Genomic DNA, 20,731 nt, shown 5'->3' on the forward strand with positions numbered 1-20,731 from the left:
CGCCACGCCAACGTCCAGAGAGTCCCTTCTGTCCCCTTGGCACCAATCACCGCACCCTGGCCCTTCGCACAGTGGGAAATGGATATCCTCGGACCATTCCCCGTCGCTTCAGCCCAGCAAAAATTCTTGATTGTTGCAATCGACTACTTCACCAAGTGGGTGGAGGCAGAGCCGCTGGCCACTATCACGGAGGCGCAAGTCCGGAAGTTCGTGAAGAAAAACATCATTGTCCGATTTGGGGTACCCCGAGTCCTCATCTCGGATAATGGTCGACAGTTTGACAACAAGCATTTCCGTGATTTCTGCGAGGAGTTCGGGATCGAGCATCGGTTCACATCTGTGTCGCATCCCCAAACCAACGGTGAGGCCGAGGTCACAAATCGGACAATCCTCCAAGGAATTAAGGCGCGAATCGGTCGGACGGGGCAAGCTTGGGTCGAAGAACTCGAGAATGTCCTTTGGGCGTATCGGACCACGCATCGGACCCCTACCGGGGAGACACCTTTCAGCCTAACCTATGGCACGGAAGCGGTTGTTCCCGTGGAGCTCGGACTCCCCTCGCCCCGGGTGGCCGCGCACCGACCCGAGGCCAATTCGGAGCAACTCCGAGGGAACCTGGACCTCTTGGAAGAAGCAAGAGAAATGGCGCAGGTTCGGATGGCGATGTATCAGCGGAGGGTGGCCCGATATTATAACTCCAAGGTCCGACCGAAACTTTTCAGAATCGGAGATCTGGTGCTAAGGCGAGCCAAAGCATCTCAACCCGCGGAAGGTGGGAAGCTGGCGCCAAATTGGGAAGGCCCGTATAGGGTTCGCTGGGTAAACCGACCTGGCTCCTACCAGTTGGAGGCCCTAGATGGTCGAGAAATTCCAAGGAGCTGGAATTCCGCTAACCTACGGGTGTATTACCAGTAGAAAGACAAAGCCAGAAAGACAGTTCAAAAAATGTATAGTCCTTTTCATTTCAATAATTCCCGGTCACAATGGCGTGTTCGTGTGATTACAAAGAATTCCCAGAGGGAGATTGGGGAGTAAAGAAAGTAAGGAAGAGGTGGGGACTCCGTAGAGTTGAAGATCCGGGATCCCGAACCCTCCACCCGAAGCAGCTGCAATCCCACCGGGCGTGGGTGCTTGTCCCCGGAGGCGCCATCGATGCCTCACGCAAAAGACGAAGAGCCGGCGCGGACGAAGAAGAAGTGGACGAAGAAGGAGTTCACACTGCTCCTAGAGGAACGCCACCTCCAAAGGATATTCCGGCCCTCCCCAAGAGAAGGGGAGGGAAGGAATACAAGGGGGAAGAGCGCGAGGAGGCGCGATCCCGGATGAAGCGTCTGGCGCAAAGCTCAATCGGGAGGTGGGACGGAAAAGAGGGGGGATGTGATCCCGGATGAAACGCCTAGGGCGGAGTTCCACCGGGGAGAATCTCCCCGTTGATCCCAGATGAAACGGCTAGTTGGCGGAAGTCGCGAGGGGCGCACCTCCCGTCCTTCCGGCAGGGGCTTCCCAGCCACGCACCGGAGAGGAGGTCCACGATCCATGGCAACCTGAACAGCTCCGGCTTGGCAGGCTCCACCGCACCTACACTTATATTTATAGCCAAACTGTGGCCCCCCGGTCGTTCCGATGCGGGTGGCTCCAATAAAGGCGGGCGCACCGAATCCGGAGCCGTTCCAGCTCTCGAGGCGTATCCTCCCACGATCTCCTAAGCGTCGTTCTCCTTAATTGCATTCTTCATGCAGGACACTCCGGGCGGTGTGTATCCCACGGCCCACGTATCTCCGCTCGCGCCCAGGCCGCATCCGCCTTGAAGAGCGCGCGTATCGCGGCCGCTTAACTGACACTCCTTGCAAGCAGCAACTGGCGATCCGATTTCCCAGGTAACGCCTCAATTAGCATTTAATACCCTTCTGGTGTTCCCCAGGCGACGCTTGGAGAATAGGAGAAACACGATCGTAGCTGGCCACGGAGAAATTCCGTCGAGCGGCAAGCGACAGGCGCGTGGCCAACGAGCGGAATTCCCCGAGGCTCGGCCCTCGGATGCCAGGCTAACCCGATGATCATCCCGGGAGCAGACTAGCCTGAAGCCCCGATCGGTCGCCTCGGCTTGCGCCAGCCTTGGCCGACCAACGAGCAGAATTTTCCGAGGCTCGGCCCTCGGATGCCAGGCTAACCCGATGATCATCCCGGGAGCAGACTAGCCTGAAGCCCCGACCGGTCGCCTCGGCTTGCGCCAGCCTTGGCCGACCAACGAGCGAAATTTTCCGAGGCTCGGCCCTCGGATGCCAGGCTAACCCGATGATCATCCCGGGAGCAGACTAGCCTGAAGCCCCGACCGGTCGCCTCGGCTTGCGCCAGCCTTGGCCGACCAACGAGCGGAATTTCCCGAGGCTCGGCCCTCGGATGCCAGGCTAACCCGATGATCATCCCGGGAGCAGACTAGCCTGAAGCCCCGACCGGTCGCCTCGGCTTGCGCCAGCCTTGGCCGACCAACGAGCGGAATTCCCCGAGGCTCGGCCCTCGGATGCCAGGCTAACCCGATGATCATCCCGGGAGCAGACTAGCCTGAAGCCCCGACCGGTCGCCTCGGCTTGCGCCAGCCTTGGCCGACCAACGAGCGGAATTCCCCGAGGCTCGGCCCTCGGATGCCAGGCTAACCCGATGATCATCCCGGGAGTAGACTAGCCTGAAGCCCCGACCGGTCGCCTCGGCTTGCGCCAGCCTTGGCCGACCAACGAGCGGAATTCCCCAAGGCTCAGTCCTCGGATGTCTGGCCTAGCGCCGGAAGAATTTCCTGAGGCCTAACCCTCGGATGCCTGGCCTAGCGCCGGAAGAATTTCCTGAGGCCTAACCCTCGGATGCCTGGCCTAGCGCCGGATGAATTTCCTGAGGCCTAACCCTCGGATGCCTGGCCTAGCGCCGGAAGAATTTCCTGAGGCCTAACCCTCGGATGCCTGGCCTAGCGCCGGATGAATTTCCTGAGGCCTAACCCTCGGATGCCTGGCCTAGCGCCGGAAGAATTTCCTGAGGCCTAACCCTCGGATGCCTGGCCTAGCGCCGGAAGAATTTCCTGAGGCCTAACCCTCGGATGCCTGGCCTAGCGCCGGATGAATTTCCTGAGGCCTAACCCTCGGATGCCTGGCCTAGCGCCGGAGGAACTTCAAGAGTCAGGAGTCGGCGAGGCGCTACCGAGAGTTAAAAAGAGGAAGGATGTCCGCCGAAATCCGCAGACCGCCAGATCACCGACAACTGCCATATGCCATAAAGAAGGCGGGAAGCTCGGAGCGCGCGCGCCTTTCCGAGGGATGGCGGCAATCTCGAAGCATCACTCCCTTCACCCGTTCCCCTCCTGGTTCCAGGCTCGGGAGTGGGGGGCTACTGTTACGGGGGAACTTAGCCACCATGCCCCACGTGACCGGCACGCGCGCCCAGGAAGACTACGGCTGCCCCTTGATCCAGCAATCCGACCTCGGGTCGGATATCTTCGGCTCCGCAGCCCGACCCCGAGTCGGCTGCCCCTTGATCCAGCAATTCGACCTCGGGTCGGATATCTTCGGCTCCGCAGCCCGACCCCGAGTCGGCTGCCCCTTGATCCAGCAATCCGACCTCGGGTCGGATATCTTCGGCTCCGCAGCCCGACCCCGAGTCGGCTGCCCCTTGATCCAGCAATCCGACCCCGAGTCGGCAATCTCTCGACAACAACAGACTGTTCCTCTGAGGCACGCCGCGGCCCCCTGCTCCACTACTCCCTGCAACGGCCGTATCCGGCGCTGCCCCACGATCCTCTGTAACAGCCGTACAAAGCGGAGCTCCACTATGCCCTGCCTTGGCTGTACCCAGCGCTGCCCCACGACGCCCTGTAACGGCCATGTCGGTGGCAGCCCCATCGTGCCACACGATGACGAATCCCCGGAAAAACCCCCCAGCCTGATATATATGAGGCTGGGGGGGAAGGGGGAGGGTAAGATATATCTTCCAGAGTATCATCTCACCTGCTACCTTCTCCTTCTCCTTCTCCTTCAATCTCCTCTGACTTGATCGTCGGAGGGCCCCCACTACCCCGGTGGTGGTGCGAGGCTTGCTTGCAGGTTTCACGGCGGAGGGCGGAGCGCAACCAAAGCAACTCAAAGGGAACCCCGTTCACACCGCTGTGCCAATCGTTCTCGGTTTGGACCACCAGCAACAGTTTTAGAAGCAAGTCATTCCAACTGATCCCGGAGTTATGACCTATGCACCTTTGGACTCCAAAAATATCCGTAAAAACTAATATATATATTTTAGATGAGCTTTTGCTAAAGAAATCTTAAACTTTGAAATTTGTAATTTTTTTCCTTGATTTCCTTAAATATGAAAGTAAAATATAAATGTGTTGAAGGTTAAAAGAATTATTAGGCCTTTAGAACCACATCTCTAAAATCTTTATCTGACACAGGAAATTAATGGATGACTACAGCACTATGGGCAGCATACCTATTATATGTTCAAATATGTTAGGTCCATTCTAACAAGTAACTATTGATGCTATTTCATGAGAATGATTTGTCTGGGAATGCTTTATTCATCTTAAGAGGGAAATAGAACTAGCATGTCAACAATCCTTCCAACATATTTGGAACCTTACTCATCGAGAGCCTATCTATCGGCTTAGTTTGGATGCACCATAAATCAACTAGAATGATTTTTTGGCGATCTCTTCTTCCACTTTGGTCATGGCCCCGAAAGGTTTCAAAATTTCATCCATGTTGAGATGCTTGTAAATCCAATGTGGGAAGTGGATCTCACTAATGTTGTCTGCTTGAACTTCAACATTTCTTCTTTCTCCAACCATTTCAAGCACAATCATCTCATAGCTATAAACAATGGATTTGCTAGAGATGCCTCTAAAATTCCTTGAGAAGACCTCACGGGCAATTAATGTACCCTACAGTCTCTCAAGATTTGACCATTGATCTGATGTTATCAGCCGAGCAGCACAATTTTAGCAAGCCGAAAGTAGGATATTTTTGGATGAAAATCTTCATCTAGTAGTTTGTTATGTGGTTTAATAGCAAAATGTAGAATTCCGATGTTGCGCCATGGTGGAGATACTCTAAGCCCCATGCGTTGCCAATTGCAATCTCCAATAGCTCCACCCATTTCAGATCTAGAATAATTTGTTTCTTAATATAAATGAATTTTTCAAGTGGTCCATTGGCCATGATCTCATATATGATAATTCTTGTGAACCCTTCTAAACAAAAGCCTAGTAAACTCACAATGTTGTCATGATAAGTGCAAGGAATGTTGATAACCTCGTTGAAGAATTCCCTGCTGTTGCCATCAGAACTCTTCAAGATCTTCAAAGCCACCGATCGATTATTATCAAGCTTCCTTTTGTACGTTGCACCGTAACTACCTTGACCTATTCTGTGACTGAAGGAAAAGGCCATCTTCTCCACATCGAAGTAGCTAAATTTCACTGGGGTCTAGTGCCCGAACTTTTTCATGAAGGCTCCCAGCATTGAATCTTTCTTTGAACCGTTCTTCCGACATAGAATTGAAATGTTCAATTTTCCATGGCAACAGAAATAAAGTTGGAGGAGGAATGTCTCAATAAACAATTGATGACCATGTCTTTAAATTTATTAACATCTTTCACATGCATCACATATGTCCATACTAGCATAAAATGAAAGAAATAAGTAATTCATTAAATTATAATAAAAATGGCTGAACTGGTTCATGATTAGACTACGAACAAGCCTTATCTATTTAGCTGGCCGAACCGTTGTACCGTCAAAGGCGGCGAATATTGATCTATTCCATCAGCTGTTCTCACCGACCATCACTGGTTATAGATCAAGTTATACTTTTGTCTTTTGGAACGTTGCCTATGGCCACGGTCTACTGGAATTGGCGGACAACTGAAACCATTTTATTACTACTTTATAAAACAATACAAAGCAAATCACGACCACCCTTCCCGACTACTTCAATGGTCTAACTGTCACGCCCCAAGCTCGGAGCGCAGCAAACGCCGCACGCCCGCAGATGTCGCATGCTCGCACGGCGGGCCGCACAGGCGTGCAAGGCAGCTGATCATATCGAAGCAAATACAAATACTTAAAATTAACATAAATATTGAAGTTAGTCAAAAGCAGTCTTACAAAATTTCAAAATAGCATATGCCAACATAATTCAAATGTTCAAGCTAATCTAATTAAAATGCTAATAACTGAAGGAATCATCGAAAAATCTAATGCACTCCCCCAATCCCGTACGATCAAGTCTTTGGATCTGAAAAATAGAGAAAACAGAATAATAAGCTACACTAGCCCAGTAAGCAACAAAATACCCCAAAGTGGGGTCAAAGCATATCAGATCAAAATACAAAATACAATGACTGGGAATAAATCATAAATAACATCATTTTTTTCTTTCCAAAAACTTATTATTATTTTTACAAAAAAACTCTGATACCAGAATCTCAACATAATAGGCTACGGCCACGTAACCTAGTGGCATGGGTTGCACAAAGTGCCAAAACTACTATTGTTAGTCACTGGTGGTAACGGTATCCAAAAACCACTATTCTAATCACCGGTGGCACGGTGTCGAAGGTGGTTCCTCACAGATTACAAGTTGATAGGTTCAACGTATAATCCCCATTGGCGGGGCCAGAACAGAACAGAACATGTCATAACCATGCTGAGAATGCATATATACAAAAATAGATTTCATAAATTGTCCAATCATATTTTACGAATTTCAGAGCATATAACATAATTTTCAAATAAAATTTAACATACCTGACCCATTTTACTAAATACAAAACATATGTCAAAATTTAATCAATTTATTAATTACTTTGGAAATCACACTTGAAGTATTAAATTACTTATCTCTTCTCGCTTAACTCCTTCTTCAGGTAGGCAGATCAGGTTCACCTGTTTAAGTTTAATTAATTTCTCTATTAATTTCATAGCTAAACAAAAACAAAAAATAATACTATTGGACACGGCCAAACAAGACCCAGAATTGGCCTATAATGGGCATGACCCGGTAGGGTCCACAACGGATACGGCCCAATGGGCCTGCATAGACCTGATCCAATAGGGCCCCAAAGTTGGCCTCTAAATGGATTATTTATATAATAAAATTCATTGCAGGGACTAATACTTAACTACAGAGTACTGTTCTATAATAAAACTTGAGTGAAGGGACTAAATAATATATTTGAGGACCTTTATGTAATACAATTTTCTTAGAGGGATCAAACCTAGATTGCAGAAGAAAATAATATACTATCAAGGGCTTAACTATAAAATCCCATTTTATTGGCCAAACGAATTCGAGTTTCGAGTTTCAGATCTAAGCTGGATTTTAGATTTCGGGTATGAACTGGATTTCAGATTTCGGGTCTGAACTGGATTTCGGATTTCGGGTCTGAACTGGGCCAACTTGGGCCCACAAAGGGTACGGTCCAAATAGGACCAACAAGGCTGAATTGGGCCCAAGTTGGGCCCACAATGGGTATGCCATCTGGGCCCATCACAACTGAACTGGGCCCAAGTTGGGCCCACAATGAATAAGGCCCAAGCTTGGCCCAGTTTGGCCCACGATGAGGCCTTCTTCCCCAAACCCCTATAGACAGCAGAAGGGACAGGGGAGGAGGAGAGCCGGCAGGGTGGCCGTCCTGGGTGGCAGAGGCCATCCTCCAGTGAATGGCCAGCCAGTCGCAGTGGTGGCCGGCGGCTGCTGCGGTGGCCGCCATCGAGAAAGAGACCGAAGTGGTCTCGGTTTGGGGCCAAAACAAAGGGAAGAATCAAAGCTATTTGGCAATAAAATGAATAGCAAGAAGAAGAGGCTTACCGGTGGTTGACGGAGGCAGCGGATCCCGGCCGCAGGTGGCTCGGTCCGGCAGTTAGCAGCGGCGATGGCGGTGGGGTACGGGCAAAATAGATCGAAAAACAGGGGACTCGGGTGGTGATGGTGGTTGGCCAAGGCGGCACGCAGACCGCTTGGGAAGCAAGACCAGAGGGAGGAGAAGAAGGGAGGAGAGGAAGAGGAGGAGATGGAGGAGAGGAAGGAGGGCTCGGGTGATCTCTGGAGGAGGAGGAACAGGGGTTTTATCACCCCATTTCAATGGCTCTCGGCTGTGATTTTCACGGCAGTGGGGCGAAATCAGAAGCCACTCGTGCAGCCGTGGGGTGGACGCGGGACGTGAAAGGAACCCTTGCGGGCTGCATGCATTTATTTTTTAAAAAATTACAGCGGAAGCATTTAAAAATTAAACTATTTAATGTTCATGCATGCTAGAGATCAGATCTCTACAACAAAATCAAAAACCATGATTTAAATGTTTATGTAAAGCATGAAACAATGATTGTATGTCTAACATATAATTCTGAAATTTCAGCAATCCTGAAATTTCAGCAACCATATTTAAGATCTAATCTTAACTTTAATGAGATCAAATCTCATATCTGATTCCTTGGAGGTCTTGGATGACTCCTTGATCATGCTTTGCAGCTGCACATATGTCCAGCCTCTATAGATTGTCCACGCGAAGCCCTTGGTAGATCGTTTTCCGCGGGAGTGCTAGCTCGCGCAGGAACGCTGCAGTGGCTGAAGCTTTCTCCTTCTAAACACTCAACCTTTGATTGTTCTTTAAGAAGATGGAGGATGGACATGATTAAGAAGGAGAAGAAGGGATGGAGGCCCTCAGAAATTTTTTTTCAGAATTTTTGAAACCTCTAAATATTGTATATATTGAACCCTAGTCGTGGGGGTCTTTTATAGCCAAAAGACCCCCCCACGCCTCACACCTAATTTAGCTAATTAATTTGGCTGATAAAATTTCCAAAAAAATCTGGTTACTTGGAAGCTAAGAGGAGATAAACATATCCAAATTTTGTGCATTTTGGATTCCTAAAAGATAGAAATTCATGCGTTCAAATTTCAGCCACAGACCACCCTATTTCATGCGCCATGCAATCCCTACAAATTAGGAAATTCATATAAATCATTTTATGAAGATTTAAGGTGCCATTTTTATAGAAAATATAGCCCCACGCCTCCTCTCTTGTCACGCCAATTTTTGGCCAAAAACAAAGAGGATAGGCATGGAAAATCTTAGGGATATATCAAGGTATCATTCTTCTCCAAGAAGGATAAGGATAGGTTCCTAAAATTTAGGAATTCTTCTTCTTATCCAATTCCGATTATTTGGACTCAGAATCCTCATAAAATAAGGTCTTCTAATTGATTGGGATCAAGCCCAATCCAATTGGATCAAGTTCCATCAATTGGGTCAAGCTCAATCTACTTGGGTTGAACCCAATCCAATTAGGTCAAACCCTGATGTAGCCTAAATTGAATCCTATTCAATTTGGCTCAACCAAAGCCCAATTACTCAATCAAATTGAGTTCATTAGCAATCTAATTGCTAATTAATCCTCCAATAATTTAATGATTGTTTTAATGCAACTTTTGCTTAGGATAATTTGTCAATCGAATTGACTAAATTATCCCTGAATGATTCTTTATCATCAATCAGCCATTTGATCAACCTATAAACTTCTATGCGTGTGACCCCATAGGTTCGAATCTAAGATGGTAGCACAAGAACAACTTCTTGTACTAATCGAAATGACCATCTAGCAATGGTACCCGACATCTGGATAGGCCGAATATATGCGAAGCTAATATTCTGAAACCCTGGACTATGGTTACTGTATTATTCATCCCTTTGACTCCTAATGCCAGGATGACCTCAGAGTTCTGTCAACTCTATAATACGTACATCCTCTATGTGATCAACTATAGAAATCCTGTGACTCCTCACAAGGATTATCCTGGCCAAGATTTTGCTAAATTGAACACAGAGCATTATCTCCTATTTTCAGGAGGGATCAATTCCATCTCGACTCATGAACCAATTTCGCAAGTACTTGACTACACCCAGTAACCTTCCATTTCAAAATTAGAAGTTCTGCTAGTTCGGTACCAAAGTACAGTGAGTTGCTTGCTAATCACTGTGGTAATCTCAAGTCTGAGAGATACTTATACCCATATCCACTTGGAACATCTCTTGACAGTAGAGTGTTCCGAAATTGGTCACGTTCAGTGAAATGTACTCCTATACTTCACCTGTGCGACATATCAGTGTCTCCACACTCCTTGGTTAAGAGGACAACCAACGTATATATCACACAACGACCTAATCTCGATAATGCTGTCGTCCTAGGAACAGCATATCATTTGGTCGCGAACAGGTTTAAGGATTTGAGGATAAATCCTCCTTTATCATAAAATAAGTCCTAAGAACTTCATCATATAAGAGTTCATTTGAAGATATACAATGAAATGATGAATAATGCTAAATAACACTTTATTAATTTATCAATTCATTTACAAAATTCAATCATCAATATACTGACGATTGACATTTAGGATACAATTTCCAACAGGACGACCGCGGTGCAGCCGCGGGATGCCCACAGCATCTCTACGCCTGGAGAAGATGGAGGGGATCGCGTTTGCGATCCCCTGCTCTGGCCCCTTCCAAAAGGGGCGTTATCTCACATTCTCTCCCCCTTATAAAAATTTCGTCCTCGAAATTTAAGAGATCTAGGCCTTCCAGATGCTCAGTCCATTGAGTAATATAAATCCAAAATCTTATTCTTCTCGATCAAAATTAGTGGGATAGATAACTTTGAATCAATTATCAAAAATTTCATATAAACTCGCAATATTAGCACTAGATAAGTGACTAACTGAAATCTCAGATTGAAATTATCATCTTGATGCATGTTCACTCAAGATCGGATTAGGATCAGTTCACAATAGGATTGATTAAAATTAGTTGTGTTTGGGATAGAACTTGAAATGAAATAGATCTCATACACTTATCATGGTAGTGTGCTGATCCCTCAAAGGATAATGACCAACCTTAGAGTCAAATCATTAAATGGCTAGAAATGTAATTCACAAAATGAACATGTACTGATGATCATTAGATAGCAACGGTCTATCTCAAAAATGATTTGCATCAAATCACAAGAGCAGGTCTGACAAGGCAAAGTATTGATACCATGATTCAATATGCCACAAAGCTTTTAACTTAAACTTATGAATCATAAGATGGGAACAAAAAATGCATGGTTTATTCAGATACTTAACAAATTAGACTATATTTGGTCAACAATCAACTAACCCGAGTCATGATACACTCAAATTATTATTATTATTATTATTTTCTTAGCATACCCAAAAATAGCAAAGTTTATCCAAGAGATAACATAATCATATCATGATTGACCTGAGAATCAATAGTATTTACCTTCTCTTATTAACAAAATCATTCATTATTGAACAACATAGTCTTTCATCATAACATGTTACCAAAATACAGTCAATATTTTTGACCAGTTTAAATTTACTCAGTCCATCATACTTTTGCTGCGCAACTCTAATCAATATTCTCCAAAATTTCTTAATGATTCCATATCATCAACATTTTTTTTTTTAATATCCAAGCAAAATTTTATCCTTGCTTTCCAAATACACTAGGTCATGATTAACCCTTGAGATGGTTGCCGTATTTGTACCATCATATGATCAAGTAATCATATTCTAGATCCAAATTTGAACTAAGCCAATTCTAGTTTCCCTTGACAATTCCATTATACAAGTTGATATTTATTCTAAGCTTCGATAATTAAAAGATTTTAGATTAACTTACTCGGGAGCTTACTCAATCATCTCGAATCTTTTCTTTTTGGCTAAACTTATTTGGGCCTCTCATGAAATCCCACTTGCATTTCTCATATGGTGATACAAAATTCATAATCAGCCCATGGCCTTGATTTATAAATATTTAACTCACAAGAATCTAATAATATGGTTCAAAGATTTACAAGAAATTCTACCAAGATATAAGCTCTATGATTTTACATTGAGATCAACTCCTCAAATAAGTATAATATTTTTATTTGCAATATTGCAAATATTTCGAAATTTTGTAAATCTACTAGATTTGGAGAATCTACTAATAACATAATGGTATCCATATCGATTAAAATCAAAAATACTATACTTTCCAACGATTTTCTTTTTTTGCATAATAGATAGAAGTACCTGCTAATGACACCATGATATCCATATCAATCAAAATCAAAAACACTATTCTTTTCTTTGACATTGAATTTCTCCTTAATAAGAAAAACCATCAGAAACTATTTCCAAATCACAGAGTTAATAACCGCTGACCAGCTTAAAATAATTTAAACAATCAATATTCTCATAATTTACTAAATCACTTCTAATTAAAATACCAATCTGCATTGTAATTAAAAAAGATCTAAAATTTCAAATTCTAAGTAAATCCAAAGAAAAATTCTAGAATTTCATCCCAAATATGTTTTCTATCTACACAAGAGTTTCATACATGATCCACATACATATTTTAATCCTCGAAGAATATTTCAATGAATATTATAAAATATTTTCTAGTCCAAACTTTAAACAACTTTTAATAAATAAACCTTAACTTGCCACCAAAATAATTAACTTGAACTAGAGGCAATATCCACAGTGCCTGATATCAAGTTAAACTTCAAAAATAATTACGTTTCACGATAATATCCCATGACTAATATTCCTTCACTTATTTTAGTCAAAATCTAATTAATTATAATTTGAAATACAAATTGCTCCACCAAAAAAACTCTTAGAATAGCTTATTCACACTTTGGTTTCGACCATAATTAGGTTGCATTCTAATTTTAGCATTTCAAAATTCTGATAAAATAACATAAATTTATCAATAGCAAAAGCAAATAAATACCTTCATCTAATGGCCTAATGTCTACCCATCTCTCAAACTTTCCGACGAATCCTAAAGATCCTAAAACTTAAGCTCCATCCGACTATTTCAAACACAATCCCTAGGAATCTAAACCTGTGCTCTAATAACACTAAATCTGTCATGCCCCGAGCCCGAAGCGCAGCAGATGCCACATGCCCGCACGAAGGGCCGCACAGGCGTGCAAGGCAGCTGATCATATCGAAGCGAATACAAATACTTAAAATTAACATAAATATTTAAGTTAATCAAAAGCAGTCTTACAAAATTTCAAAATAGCATATGCCAACATAATTCAAATGTTCAAGCTAATCTAACTAAAATGCTAATAACTGAAGGAATCATCGAAAAATCTAACGCACTCCCCCAATCCTATACGATCAAGTCTCTGGATCTAAAAAATAGAGAAAACAGAATAATAAGCTATACTAGCCCAGTAAGCAACAAAATACCCCAGAGTGGGGTCAAAGCATATCAAATCAAAATACAATGACTGGAAATAAATCACAAATAATATCATTTTTCTCTTTCCAAATACTTATTATCATTTTTACAAAAAACTCTGATACCAGAATCTCAATATAATAGGCTATGACCACGTAATCCAGTGGCATGAGTTGCACAAAGTGCCAAAAACCACTATTGTTAGTCACCGACGGCAACGGTGTCCAAAAACCACTATTCTAATCACTGGTGGCGTGGTGTCGAAACCGGTTCCTCACAGATTACAAGTCGATAGGTCCAACGTATAATCCCCATTGGCGGGGCCAGAACAGAACAGAACAGGTCATAGCCATGCTGAGAATGCATATATACAAAAATAGATTTCATAAATTGTCCAATCGTATTTTACAAATTTCAGAGCATATAATATAATTTTCAAATAAAATTTAACATGCCTGACCTATTTTACTAAATACAAAATATATGTCAAAATTTAATCAATTTATTAAATACTTTGAAAATCACACTTGAAGTATTAAGTTACTTACCTCTTCTTGCTTAACTCCTACTTCAGGTAGGTGGATCAGGTTCTCTTGTTTAAATTTAATTAATTTCTTTGTTAATTTCAAAGCTAAGCAAAAACAAAAAATAATACTATTGGACACGGCCAAATAAGACCCAAAATTGGCCCATAATGGGCATGACCTGGTAGGGCCCACAACGGATACGACCCAGTGGGCCTGCATAGATCTGGTCCAAATTGGGTCCACAAAGGGTACGGCCCAAATAGGACTAACAAGACTGAATTGGGCCCAAGTTGGGCCCACAATGGATATGGCCCATCTGAGCCCATCACAATTGAACTGGGCCCAAGTTAGGCCCACAATGAACATGGCCCAAGTTGGGCCCACAATGAACATGGCCCAAGCTTGGCCGAGGTGGCCCGAAGAATGCTGTTGCCATTGCCGCATTGAGCAGCCAAAATTCTGGTGTGATCACGGTAGCCAATGCGGTGTTTGGGTCGAAGCCACGTACCCATCTCTCGTGACGTTCTTGCAAAGGCCTTTCAGGTGGGCAAGAAGGCTGTTGACCGGCTGCAGGCTCAGTTCTGGATGGACAACAACTGCTGATAACTCTTTCTTTGCCAAATACAAAGATTGCTGCGCTGATTCATTTGTATTCTTTAGATTGTTACACATATTCATTTGCATTCTTTAGCACAAATAAGCAAACTATGAGTTGACAATTCTACAGCAATGAAGGCAATTTATTTATGCCAGCACGAGAAAGTGCTTCTTGCTTCTTTTTTTCCTTTTTTTTGGTTTTTTGCTCTAACATTAGGTCAAAATGGTTATCGGACATGATATCACAAATTATTTATTCATTTATCCCCAAATTTAATGTCTTAGAGTGGAAAGGAGGATTTCAAACATAGTCATCATGAAGGAAAAAGATGGATTTTAATAGATGGAGGACTAAAAAAAGGACAGTATTTGGATCTGGCTTGTCTTTAGCAACCATGGCTCGAAAGGTTTGGTGAAAACGGATTGATAGTGTACGGCATCCTCTAAACGGGTTTGAGAAGCACCTACATTTTTTTAGCTTCGGCTTGGACTTAGACTACTACTAATTTGGACTATTAGCAGCAACAGCTATTGCTGTCTCTATCTCTCCTCCGAACCTGGCTGGACCAAGTTGAAGGGAGGCAACGAACCGTTGGTAAAATCTTACGCTATCCGGCTTGGACTTATTGCCTGGTAGTCAACCACCACAATAGAAGTGAGTCTCTGGAGTTATGATTTATTATACTTATTCAAAACTTGTTCACATTACAAAATATACTAATTATGAATATATTATAGTATTTCTTATTTTAATAATTAATTATGTTTATAAAAAATATTAATCCTCTTTGTGATAAAAATAAAAAATGAATAACTCCATTTATTCTTTATCACATTAGAAAACCTTTTTGTTTAAAATATTTAAAAATACTAGTAAGTTAAAAATATTTTTAGAACCATAAATATTTTTTCTACAATCCTTAAAAAGTAGATAATTAATGATACTTTTTATTTATGTTGTAATTAAAAACTAATAGTATTTAATACAGAATACTTTCAATGCTTTCTATTATATATTTTATTTAAGTAATTTTAGTTTTTCACATATTTTTAATACAACTGATGTTGGATCAATGATCCAATTTCATGGTTAAATTGATCTCCATGTATGTTTTTAATAGTTATATCTTAGACCGCTATCTAGTTATGATGCAATATTTCTAATGTTAATATTGAATGATTCAATGCCGGACTGGTTGCAAAAAGTTTACACAAAAGCAAAGCATAGATCATAATAAGATTTTTTTCTCAGTCTCTTGTAAGGATCCTTGTGTGCAAACTTAAGAAATCTATCTATGATGTGAGAGCCCAGTCTTTTTGGCCCTTCTGACCGGATGGGACCAAAATTTGGTCCAGTGGAGCAACACTTGATGTTCCCCCTGCGGTAACTTGCCTGGGCAATCGAGAACTAGCAGCATCATGGAAGAAAAAAAGGAAAGAGAGAAGACAAAGGGGAAAGCGAGCACAATCTTTCGGCTTAAAGAGGAAAGTCGCGTGGGAAAACATCGGAGCCTTGCCCCTTCCTTTCCTTTTTCTATTGTTTTCCACCATGTTGAGCAATTTTTCCTCTCCAAATTGGGAAGCAAGCCGAGGAGGTCGCAAGTCAACCGGCCTCCACCTTATTTCTTCCCTTCCCTGGCTCCCATGATCATGGTGGTGGATCACAAGCATGGTCCCGGGTTGACTCTCGGCCCTATTTCAAAATAGGGCACCTCTCTTATTCCGCATTTTAAACTTTTTATGATGCTATTTAGTATTTTTTTCAACTTATTTATATAGGTATGCTTTATGAAAAGTTTAAAATATTTAAAGAGCTCTCATATAGCTATGATTACCCATAGAAGTTGGGGCTAATCAACACCTTAGAACTAGCATCCAACAAAAATGGATTTTGATAAACGTGTCAAAGTTGGTAACGAAAACGAACTATGATATCTTATTGATTACGAAAATGACCATGCCATTGATTATAGTGGTCGTAGCACAAAATATTTGGGAGCATTATTTTAAAAGATGATGTGGTTAAATGGCAACTATTTGATGACTATGATTGTTTTAAATTATACTTGAATTCATCTTTATGAACCTGCATGATTGGATTGTTACAATGCAGTTTGGTAAATTATTGTATCTATGAAATGCTTTCCTTTACAATAAAAGCTATTTTCTAAATGATGCATTAAATCATATACAACATATGCTTGATTCGGTAAGATAGTGCATGGTCACTTACTGAGCTATGAAGCTCACTCTCCTTGTTTTTATTCTTTTCAGCCTGTTGGGAGTAGAAAAGAATTGTTGAGGTTTGGATGTTGAAATAATAAGCTTGGAAGCATTTTAATAGAAATCAAGTTGATTAATAGTTTTGATGAATTATGATTTTTTTTTAATATTAGATTTAGAAACTCTACAGCAACACCTTCGTTATTCATTAAATAGTGGAATTTTTAGACCTCTCCAATTATAAACTTTTTCATTGTGAAATTTTATGCAGATCGTCTTTTGGGATTTATGTTATTGTGGGCTTGACCCTGCGATAGCACGGCCATGACATGTTCTAGACTTGGGGTGTGACACATAATGGTATTAGAGCCTAGACTTTAGATCTTTAGGACTTAGATTAGTTGTTGAGAGTGGGGTAGAATTTAGGGGACAAAAGGCTGTATTATAATAATTCTTTACTTTGAAAAAAAGAAATGATTTCATGAAGAAGTTGTTTAAGGTGCAGTTTATGAGTTCCATACAATCAAAAAATAAAATCCAATAAGTTATGGATGAGATTTAGAAATTGGATGAACTGAAAGAGTTGAGATGTCATATTGAACAAGAGAGAATGAAAAAATATATATTATTATGAATAATTTTAGGGATGAAATTGTAAAAAAAATTCATGACTAATTTCTTTTTACTTGAAATATGAAGGATCAGCTGCCCAGTCAATGTAATTGTCGATAAAATCAAATATTGAATAGAGAAATTAGTTTCAGAGTTTTTCGTGGTTGCTGAAAATGCTAAGAAGTTTTGGAGAAGGTAGTTGAGTTGAATCTGCTCAGAAGCGAGTTGATATTAGGATCTTTCGATTCATTAGAGCATTGAATCAATTTTCTTGCATAATGGTTGATTTGGAATTTTTGTTCTAATTGAATTGTCAAGGGAATCCAAGGTTATCTTAGCTTAAATCAGATGTAGGTTATGATAAAATGTTCATACAAGGATATTTACATCTATAGCTTTAGCTTGCTACGTTATGTTGATGAACCCATGATCTTTCTATAGACTACATATCATGCCCAAAATATCCTCATGATTATGATTTGATAAGAACTAATTGCAATCGATTCCATGATTTTTGATTTATTCCACTTCAGCTTGAAATTCAAAGATTATGATCCCTATCTAAAATTAGTAAAATTTTATAGTCTTGGTTCCTTTTATGATCTTAAATCTTGAGCAAGCATTTGGACAAGAATCAGCATGGTGCAAATCTAAAATTTCTTTATCACATGATTCTTACATTGATCTTGATTCCGATATATTTCCCCTGGAATATAGTTCATATTGGTGTCCTTATCTACTACCGAACTTAGTAAACTTTGGTGGATTTGTATCAGACTTGCATAATAGAAGTGTAGTAGGTTTAGTCATTTTGAAGCTAGTGATGTTTATTTATCCTTGTGCTATATGTTTCTTGTACCTATTTTTTTTTTCTGAAAAAAGTGGTGCAATGTGCTTGTACCATTAGGAGTTTGAACCCTGTCTCTACTCCAATTGGAGGTACAACCTTAGCGAATCTTGTTTATAAGTCATGTGCCCTGAGCATCGAAAAGTAAGAGATGATGGTAGATTAGTGGAGTCATTGTGGATTGGTCATCTTTGACTTATGATCTGATTAGGGAGAAGAAAAATTTTCTTCAACCCACTTAACTCAAATCTCTCAAAATGAAACTAGAAGAAGATGGAAGAATCTTGAAAATAAGGCTTTAAGTTCTCTTTTCTTTTATTGATGATTAAAAAAATAAAGTACATAGCCTCTATTTTTAATGTGAGGTTTATTCTAATATAATTTAGGTCAAATTCTTCTTCTTAATCCTACTACAATATTTTTTTCTTAGATAGACATCTCTAGTAGAAACAAACTAAAAATTTTGAGGAGGTAGATCTTGACTTCTACATCAACTTTGTCTTATGTCACTCTACCGAATTTTTATTGGATAAAAAGCTACAATCGGTCAATGTTTTACCCGAAAAAGAAACTTTCAGTTTGATTAGCCCATTTTGGAGCCTAAACGACAGAATTTCGGCCTAATTCAATGTTCTTGAGGTTGGCCCAAAGATATAGACCTGAAAAAACTTTGTTTTAATTTGTAGTGATAGATTCTAGTTTACAAGAAAGTCTCTCTCCTTTTCCTTTTTTTTTTGATGATAAGAGAGGTAATAACCACCCGTTATAATGGAATTGAAAAGAAGATATAATACATGATGCTCCTGCTGCTGCACCTAAGAGGAAGGAGTAGCAAAGAGAGAAGATATACAACTTTAGAAAAACCAAAACATGGTAGGTATTACAATCATTTACGAACTAAAGGAACAAAACCATCTTGACTTAAGAAAGGAACAGGGCAAAGAGAACAAAGGGGTCGAAAACCGGCCTGCATGAGCTAAAGGCTGAAAGTATCATCATTTGATGGCATAGATGACTAAGAATCTGGCAACAGAGAAAACTGAGAATCTAGTAGTTTTTTTTTTTTTTGCTGAAAAGAAAGGGGTAGGGGGAGGAAGGGACAAGCCCACCCCCGCGTAGCAGCCCCCACTGGGCCCCCGCCCCGCTAGGAGAGTGTTCGATGTGGGCAGAAATGGCTGTGTGTTGAGCACCCCGACTGGTTTTACTCATACCCTCCCCACCCGTAGGCCCAGCTCGGCTACCCCTCTAGGCTCTAGCTCGAGTCCCACGTGTGAGTACGTCACATCTGGCACCACCCCGGCTACTAGCGGTTCAAGAGTGGTCATATATCTCAAGTCCAAGCAGTGGCCGAAGCCACATTTTAATCGTTACCGTGGCGACTCAAACTTGGAACCATGAGGTTAGAGTCTCCACCCAGTACCACTAGGCTACCACCTTGGACTCTCAAAATATCATTGAAAACTAATATATATAATTTAGATAAGCTTTTGCTAAAGAAATCTTAGACTTTGAAATTGCTAATTGTTTCCTTGATTTCTCTAAATATGAAAGTAAAATATAAATCCATTGAAGGTTCAAAGATTTATTAAGCCTTTAGAACCACAGCTCTAAATCTTTATCAAACATAGGAAATTAATAGATGCCTACAGCACTATGGGTAACATACCTATTATACGTTCAAATATGTTGAGTCCATTCTAACAAGTGACTATTGATACTATTTCATGAGAATGATTTGTCTAGAAATGCTCCCCTCATCTTGAGGGGAAAATAAAACCGGCATAGGTGGAATTTGCAAGTCTATAATCCTTCTTTCTAACATATCTGGAACCTTACCCATCGAGAGTCTATTTATTAGCTTAGTCTGAATGCAACATAAAACAACTAGAATTATCCCTTCGGCAATCTCTTCTTCCACTTGGGTCATGCGCGTGAAAGTTCTCAAATTTTCATCCAAGTTGACATGCTTGTAAATCCAATGTGAGAAGTGGATCTCACGGATGTTGTCTACTTGAACTTTAATATTTTTTCTTCCCCCAACCATTTCAAGCACTATCATCCCATAACTATAAACAATGGATTTGCTAGAGATGCCTCTAAAATTCCTTGAGAAGACCTCAAAGGCAATAAATGTAGCCTACAGTCCCTCAAGATTTGCCCATTGATATGATTCTGTCAGCCGAGCGACACTATTTTAGCTGGCCGAAAATAAGATATTTTTGGATATTGCAGCCATGGTAGAGATAGTCTAAGCCTCGTGCATTACCAATTTCAATCTCCAATTGTTTCACCCATTTAAGATCTACAATAATTTGTTGCTTAATATAAATGAATTTTTCAAGTGATCCATTAACTATGATCTCATATATGAGAATTCTAGTGAATGCGTCCAAACACAAGTTTGGTAAACTCACAATGTTGTCATGATAAGCGCAACAATGCTGATAACCTCGATGAAGAATTCCCTGTAATTGCATTTAGAACTATTCGGGTTCTTCGCTGCACTACAACAAATGTTGGTTTTCCCGACTAACTTTTTCCGACGCTAGGGGAAAGCGTCGGTAAAGGTTGGCTCACAGCCAACCTTTCCCGACGCTTTGGGTTAGCGTTGGAAAAGCGAACGAAACAACGACGCTA

General features: G+C 41.4%; 1 pseudogene; it reads right to left on the minus strand.

Annotated features, from left to right (window-relative positions):
* Positions 1 to 4,577: 4,577 nt before the first annotated feature.
* LOC149751354 (PR5-like receptor kinase pseudogene) lies at positions 4,578 to 5,195 on the minus strand (annotated as a pseudogene).
* Positions 5,196 to 20,731: the final 15,536 nt, after the last annotated feature.

This window comes from Phoenix dactylifera, chromosome 14 (assembly GCF_051530095.1).
Source record: "Phoenix dactylifera cultivar Ajwa chromosome 14, Ajwa_hap1_PhDact_Kaust_v1.1, whole genome shotgun sequence".
NCBI lineage: Eukaryota > Viridiplantae > Streptophyta > Magnoliopsida > Arecales > Arecaceae > Phoenix > Phoenix dactylifera.